Source organism: Egretta garzetta, unplaced genomic scaffold (assembly GCF_000687185.1).
Source record: "Egretta garzetta isolate BGI_Z169 unplaced genomic scaffold, ASM68718v1 scaffold1030, whole genome shotgun sequence".
NCBI classification, from domain to species: domain Eukaryota; kingdom Metazoa; phylum Chordata; class Aves; order Pelecaniformes; family Ardeidae; genus Egretta; species Egretta garzetta.
This window is the reverse complement of record NW_009258308.1, coordinates 164,271-170,561: the sequence shown is the minus strand read 5'-3', so window position 1 is coordinate 170,561 and position 6,291 is coordinate 164,271. Positions and strand designations below refer to the sequence as shown.

The following is a 6,291-nucleotide window of genomic DNA, read 5'->3' as shown; positions in this document are numbered from 1 at the left end:
AGTCTCCTTCTCTGGAGATCTTCAACCCCCGCCTGGCCGCTGTCCTGTGCCCCCTGCTCTGGGTGAGCCTGCTTGGGCAGGGGGGTGGCACTGGGTGAGCTCTGGAGGGCCCTGCCAACCCCTGCCAGTCTGGGATTTTCTGGGATTCTGTGACAAACCTGACTTCTGCACCGATACCTCCTGCTGAGCTCTTCTTCAGAGCTGCCAGGGTCTCAGGGTGCCTTCAGAGAAAGGCAAGTGGCTCTGCTATAGTTTTTCAGCCCCAGCTGCACCTCTGTACATACTGTCTGTACCTCTTGCCTTCCATGGGTCGACTGCACTGGGATGGCTGAGAGCACCATGGAAACCTGCCTGTCCTGCCCCCACCACCCGTGGGCTGAGGGCTGCAGCGCTGAGGGATTACAGGGGCTGCTGCAGGCACGGCCTCGGTTCCTTTCCCTGGAGCTTTCTGGCAGGGCGCCTGCTGAAACAAATACAGAAGTAGCTGGGAGGTCATTAAAAGTTAATTTATTTGTTTGCCGCAGTTGCAACTTCAATGTCCTTTTTGTTTCAGTGATAAAAATGTATTTTTTGATTACAGGCAAAGAAACACTCCAGAAAATTCCCCTGTGGCTGAACCCTTACTGCTTGAAGAACAAGATATCTTCCGCCTGTTCAGCAAAGACAGCTGCCCCACTCCCAGCGCCGCGGTAATTGGGATGCCTGGTGCTGACACCCACCAGCTGGGAGGCTCCAGTTCCCCAGACTGGAGCGATTTCCCCTTCATGCACATCCCAAACCCGCTTTCTGCTCATGCCTTTGCCTCCCCTCCCCCCCGAACCATCGCCTTCCCCATGCTCTTCACCCAGCTTTGCAGCACGCAAGCAAAGGGCATGCGTGAGGGCAGCTTCCACACAAACAGATGATGAGTTTCCCAGATGAGGCCTCTGAAAGTCAATATGCTGAAGCAGAGATAAGGAATTAACAGGGAGGATTAATGCAAGGGCCTGCCATAAATTAATGGTGTTAATTCTTAGCAGCTCACAAACAATTGGGACAATCTTTGTATCTGCTCCAGCACAGAGGCACTGGGGGACTGCAGAGGGAAAACCATCTGGTGCTTGTCTGGGAGTTGTCCCAAGCTGTGTATTTGTTTTAGCCGTCCTAAAAAGTTATGTGAAGAGCAAAGACGCCTCCGAGGATGCGAGAGGGTCCTCCATACGCAAAGGCAAAGCTCTCGTTGACGGCAGTATCGCCTCTCCAGCTCAGCACTCTGCTCTTGGGGTTAGGCAAGCAGCTAAAGACATTGGGGACCCGCAAACTCGGGGCACTAGGGAGGGTCCAAGCATGCAAGGCAAGTTCAAGGACCCTGAAGTTCTGGAGAGCTGGGAGCCTAGCAGTCAACTGGCGAGGGGATGAGCTGCGATGGTTTCTCTGCGCTAGACCAAGGTGAACCCCAAAGAAGGGCGGTGGTTTTGTTCTTTGAGTATCAATAGAGGTCTTGCTTTTTGAAGCCTATTCCTGCCTAGTTTACGTAAGGGAGTATCTCAGACATATTGCAAATATGAAACCTCCACTTGCTTGCTGAAAGATCTCCCAAGAGCTAATCCAGCCTTTTGTGGGAGTAAGTGGGAATCTTCCACCAGAAAGGTTCCTTTCCCAGAGAATTCTTCGGCCTTTTCAGTCACACTATGCCCCCTCTCCCCCCCCACATCAGAGCTATAAAGCTACAACAGCGAGCAGGTTGCCCAGTTCATAGTGGGAGGCAGCAAGGTTGCCGTCCTCTGCAATCACAGTCTCATTACCAATTCGATCTTCCTGACAGCTCCAGAGAAGGAAGCTGGGCAGATACTAAAAGCAAGTGGAAACTTTAAAATAATAATAATTAAAAAAAGAAAAAAAAAACCCTTGGAACTATCTTTAGGCACCATAGATAAACAACCAAGTCACAAGCCCGGTGTTTTAATTGCTTTGAAGATCACCTTTAATGGATTAATTCCCAGTATGTGCAACAGAAGCTGAACATCCTCCCAGGTGTTTTCGACAGAAGCCCAGAAATTAGCAATGGAAATGACTTCAGGCGAGCTAAATCCTACTTTCTCGATTACTGTGAGCAGGTCCAACGCCTGCAGGAGGAGCGCTCTGTGAGCGCAAGGAGCAGGGGGCAATACAATGTCAACCAGCGCATCTGTGCACGAGCAAAGATCACTCCCCATCGCACTTTGACTTTCCTACTTTTGAATCACTCCAGCGAGTGGAACCTGCTCCCTTCTTGGGTAATTGACCTCATCGCTTGGAAACATCCCCAGTGCTCCACCTGCGTATTTATCCTGTACACAGCTTCATCCTGTTGTTGCTGGCTGTGGATTGAAAAGCTCTTCCTGTCCTTGAGGCAGAGTTCCCAGGGCTTTGCAAAGGGCTCCCTGCTCATCACACCTTGCCCCAGAAAGATTTAAACCCAGTGGCTTCCACAGAAATGGAGAATGTGAAGCATCTCATGGGATGGGCTCTAACCCGTCCTCGTTTTTTTTCTCCCAATAAAGGAAATGGCAAAAATTCCTGCAAGCCTTATTTGGTCTCAGTTATCTCCATGTGCAATGAAGCAACAGAAAAAAATGACAAAATGCATTTCCTTCTCCATAACCATGCTTCATTCTGCATCATTTAAGCTGAAATAAGTGACTAAACAGCATTTCTGAACATCTTCCTGCTCCAGGTCAGTTTAGTAATTTAAGGCTTGCCTCTGCCAAGCCTCTGCCAAGCCCTTAAGAAAATGATGAACCCTTAAAGGCGTTCTTCAGTCTTATTCTGTTCCAGGAACAGCCTCAAGCACTTTGCTGAATCATAGAATCACAGAAATGGTTGGGTTGGCAAAGCCCTTGAAGCTCCCCCAGCCCAACTGTTCCCCTACCCCTGCCATCCCACCCCCAAACCCTGGCCCTCAGCACCGCCTCTGCCCGGCTGTTAAATCCCCCCAGGGCTGGGGACTCGACCCCTTCCCTGGGCAGCCCCTTCCAGCCCCTGACAGCCCCAAGGGGAAGGAATTGTTCCCCATGGCCAACCTCACCCTGCCCTGGCACAACTTGAGGCCGTTTTCCCTCGTCCCATCGCCCCTTCCCTGGGAGCAGAGCCCGACCCCCAATGACAGCCTAACCAGGCAGTGTCTTTCTCACCTGGAGTCTCCTCCAGGCTCAGGCCAGGTTTGGAGCAGGAGCTGCATTTTCCCCATCTGTCAGTGCCATGGGAAGCCATCCCTGTTGTCTCCAGCTAATGGGCAAAGGGACACTTCCCAACAGGAGACATTGCCTTCCTCCCAGGTGAAGTGTTCCTGGTCCCAGGTTGAGTTTGCAGCCATCCCACATAGGTGGCCCATGTGAAAGTACAAGGCCAGTTTGCAAAATGCTTTAACACCAGCAATGAGCCAACAGTGTTAACGCAATTCACTCCAACCCCAAGTGCTTTGTTTGGGCAGACCCAACACCAATGGTGCAAAGCACCTTCTAACAGAAAGTGGATGAAGATCTGCAGATGAGCCAAATAAAAAAGCACAACAGCCCTAATCTCCAGGCCCAGTTTTCAACCTGCTTGTTGTATTCAAACACCTCCATCGGAGGGAGGACTCTGTCTTACAAGGGATGTGGGAGGAACAGGACTGAAATATCACAGGGAAAAATCTGAGATCATGTGTGGTCTTTGCTTGATCCAATCCCTGCTGGCATCCCGATGCTTTCCTTCACCCCATTCCAAAGAGGGAACCCATAGCCATCAGCAACCTTCATCCCACCTTGAACAGGGGACCCATAGCCATCAGTGACCTTCATCCCACCCCGAACAAGGGAGCCCATAGCCATCAGTGACCTTCATCCCATCCTGAACAGGGGACCCACAGCCATCAGTGACCTTCATCCCACCCCGAACAGGGAGCCCATAGCCATCAATGCTGGGCAGGCTTGGGGCTGCCCTGTCCCAGGGACAGCACCAAAGTACCAGCTCTGGGAAGGGGACTATCTGAAAAAGCTTCCCTTGACATGCAGATGGACCAGCAAGCAGATGAGGTCCAATCCACTCCTTACCAACAGCCATTTCCAGCACAAAGCTTAGCCCCTTGCCCATAAACTGACTTATTTTTTACAAGGGGTGAAAAGCTGTGAGCATAAGACTGAATTAACACACAGGTTGCTTTTTCTCTTCTACAATATCACAGGAATCTGCTTTGCGTCATTTCTGCTGGTGGATTGGAACTGCCCATCTTCTACATCCCCATCTCCTGCCTTTCTGCCCGGGGGGCTCTTGCTCCCCATGCCGTGTGTGGAGATGCCAGATGCAATCAGAAAAACCAAGGAGGTACAACTCAAAGATTTCCCCTCACAATCCCATCAGTTCCAGCCCTCTGAGACCAGCAAAGCGGGACTCCTCTCCTTCAGGAGCTGGGCCATCCTCTTGTACTTGGATGGGGTATAGAAAGGGCTCACTGTGAACGTGGTACGGGGACCAGACCATCCTACAGCATTGCTCCATCACACGTGTTTCATTCTGTATCTCCTTTTAACCAGCGGGAGGTATAAAGTACCAAGGCGATTCAGGCTGGAAAATCTCCAAATGCTGTTTTCATGAACTATCGCGTGGAAAAGAATAGTAAAACAAGAGAGGGAAGAAAGACCGCGTGGTGACAGGAAGAAGAAACAAAATAAGCGCGAGAATCACAAAATGGAGGTCAAATTGTCTCTCTAGTCACCCATACATCAGCTAGCACCGAAGATTTTCAACTTCAGCCAAATCATCCCCATCCAACCATCACGCACCAGCTACCGTCCAGGTTTTGGCTCTGAGAAGAGATTTCTATTAGAAATCCCCGTGATTTCAGCAAGGTTGCTCTCCGGACAAAAACGACAGGCACTTCATTTTTTTCAGGACTGGGCTTTAGGGGATAAATTCTCAGAAATAATGAATTTATTAGCACAGCTCCCACAGCCCTGACGGCGGCAAACCCAATGCCAGCCCTGAGCCAAACCTGCGGCTGGAGCAGAGATGAGATATTTCCTTCTCTCGTCACCCGGGAGCAGGGAGCTCGTTTTTATTCATTTTTCAGAGGCAAAGAGCAGAGTGCTGGTGTGAAAATCCCATCTGAGCGCCATAAAGCAATTGCTTCCATCACACGGGTTTTCTAAATGACAGTGCAACAAGGTCAGCGGGGGAATAAACCCCCGACTTGCTCCTCTAATTTAGCATTAGGCTAGCGAGCAAATGGTGCAGAATAAAACCCTGCCCACGCTTGTCTGGCTGTGCCTGCCCTGCCCTGACCTTAATAAACCAGAGAACTTCCAATAAATTAAAGGGATAATATTCAGGAAATATGGAGGAAGCTGCCATAGATTGACTTCAGAGGGTCACTTTTCTGAAGTAATTGCCAAAATGCAGAGTATTTCCTTCAAGAAAACCAACCCTGAGCAGTAACCTCTGCAGGCTAAAGCCCAGCTGATTCCCTTCAGCACAAAGACTTGACTCATTTCTAAACAAGCTAATTGCACGGGATTAAGATCACAGAATCCCAGAATCCCAGCATGGCAGGGGTTGGCAGGGCCCTCCGGAGCTCACCCCGTCCCACCCCTCTGCTCAAGCAGGCTCACCCAGAGCAGGGGGCACAGGACAGCGGCCAGGCGGGGGTTGAAGATCTCCACAGCCCCCCTGGGCAGCCTGGGCCAGGGCTCAGGCACCCTCACAGTCAACAAGTTCTTCCTCCCGCTCAACTGGAACCTCTTCTGCTTCAGTTTGTGCCCATGGCCCTTGTCCTGGTGCTGGGCACCACTGGGAAGAGTCTGGCTCCGTCCTGGTGCCCCCCACTGACCCCCACCCTTGAGATATTTGTAGGTGTTGATGAGATCCCCTCTCAGCCTTCTCTTCTCCAGGCTGAACAAGCCCAGCTCCCTCAGCCCTTCCTCGTAGGGGAGATGCTCCAGTCCCCTCATCATCCTTGTTGCCCTCCTCTGGAATCTCTCCAGGAGTTCCTCATCTTTCTTGAACCAGGGAGCCCAGAACTGGACACAGTGCTCCAAGATCACCCTGTACAAACACACATCTGATTTTAATTGCTCAGACCCTGGTTCCAGGCAGCACCCACCATCCTTGGTGGGACAGGGTGGCAGCCTGGCTCTGATATCGTCACCAGCCTTGAAAGACGGGGTCTGAGGAGGCTTTTGTGGATGAAGTGCTGCCAGTGCTGCTGGCAGCCTGATTCCTGCAATGATATGAGAGCTGGGCAACAGCAACTGGATGCATCCAAGCTGCAAAACCCCTCCAACTGGGGGGCTCTTT

At 51.2% G+C, this 6,291-nt stretch overlaps 1 protein-coding gene and 1 long non-coding RNA gene across 2 annotated transcripts in view; one reads left to right on the top strand and one right to left on the bottom strand.

Moving 5' to 3' along the window:
* The window catches only part of SLCO2B1 (solute carrier organic anion transporter family member 2B1), a 54,065-nt gene that overhangs the window by 14,600 nt on the left and 33,174 nt on the right, over positions 1 to 6,291 (bottom strand). The window lies entirely within an intron of this gene.
* LOC118452310 overlaps positions 3,291 to 6,291 on the top strand; it is a 15,110-nt gene continuing 12,109 nt past the window's right edge. The window contains exons 1-2 of the long non-coding RNA XR_004842048.1: positions 3,291 to 3,301; positions 4,533 to 4,538. This is a non-coding gene — a long non-coding RNA (uncharacterized LOC118452310). The remainder of the gene's footprint in view (positions 3,302 to 4,532; positions 4,539 to 6,291) is intronic.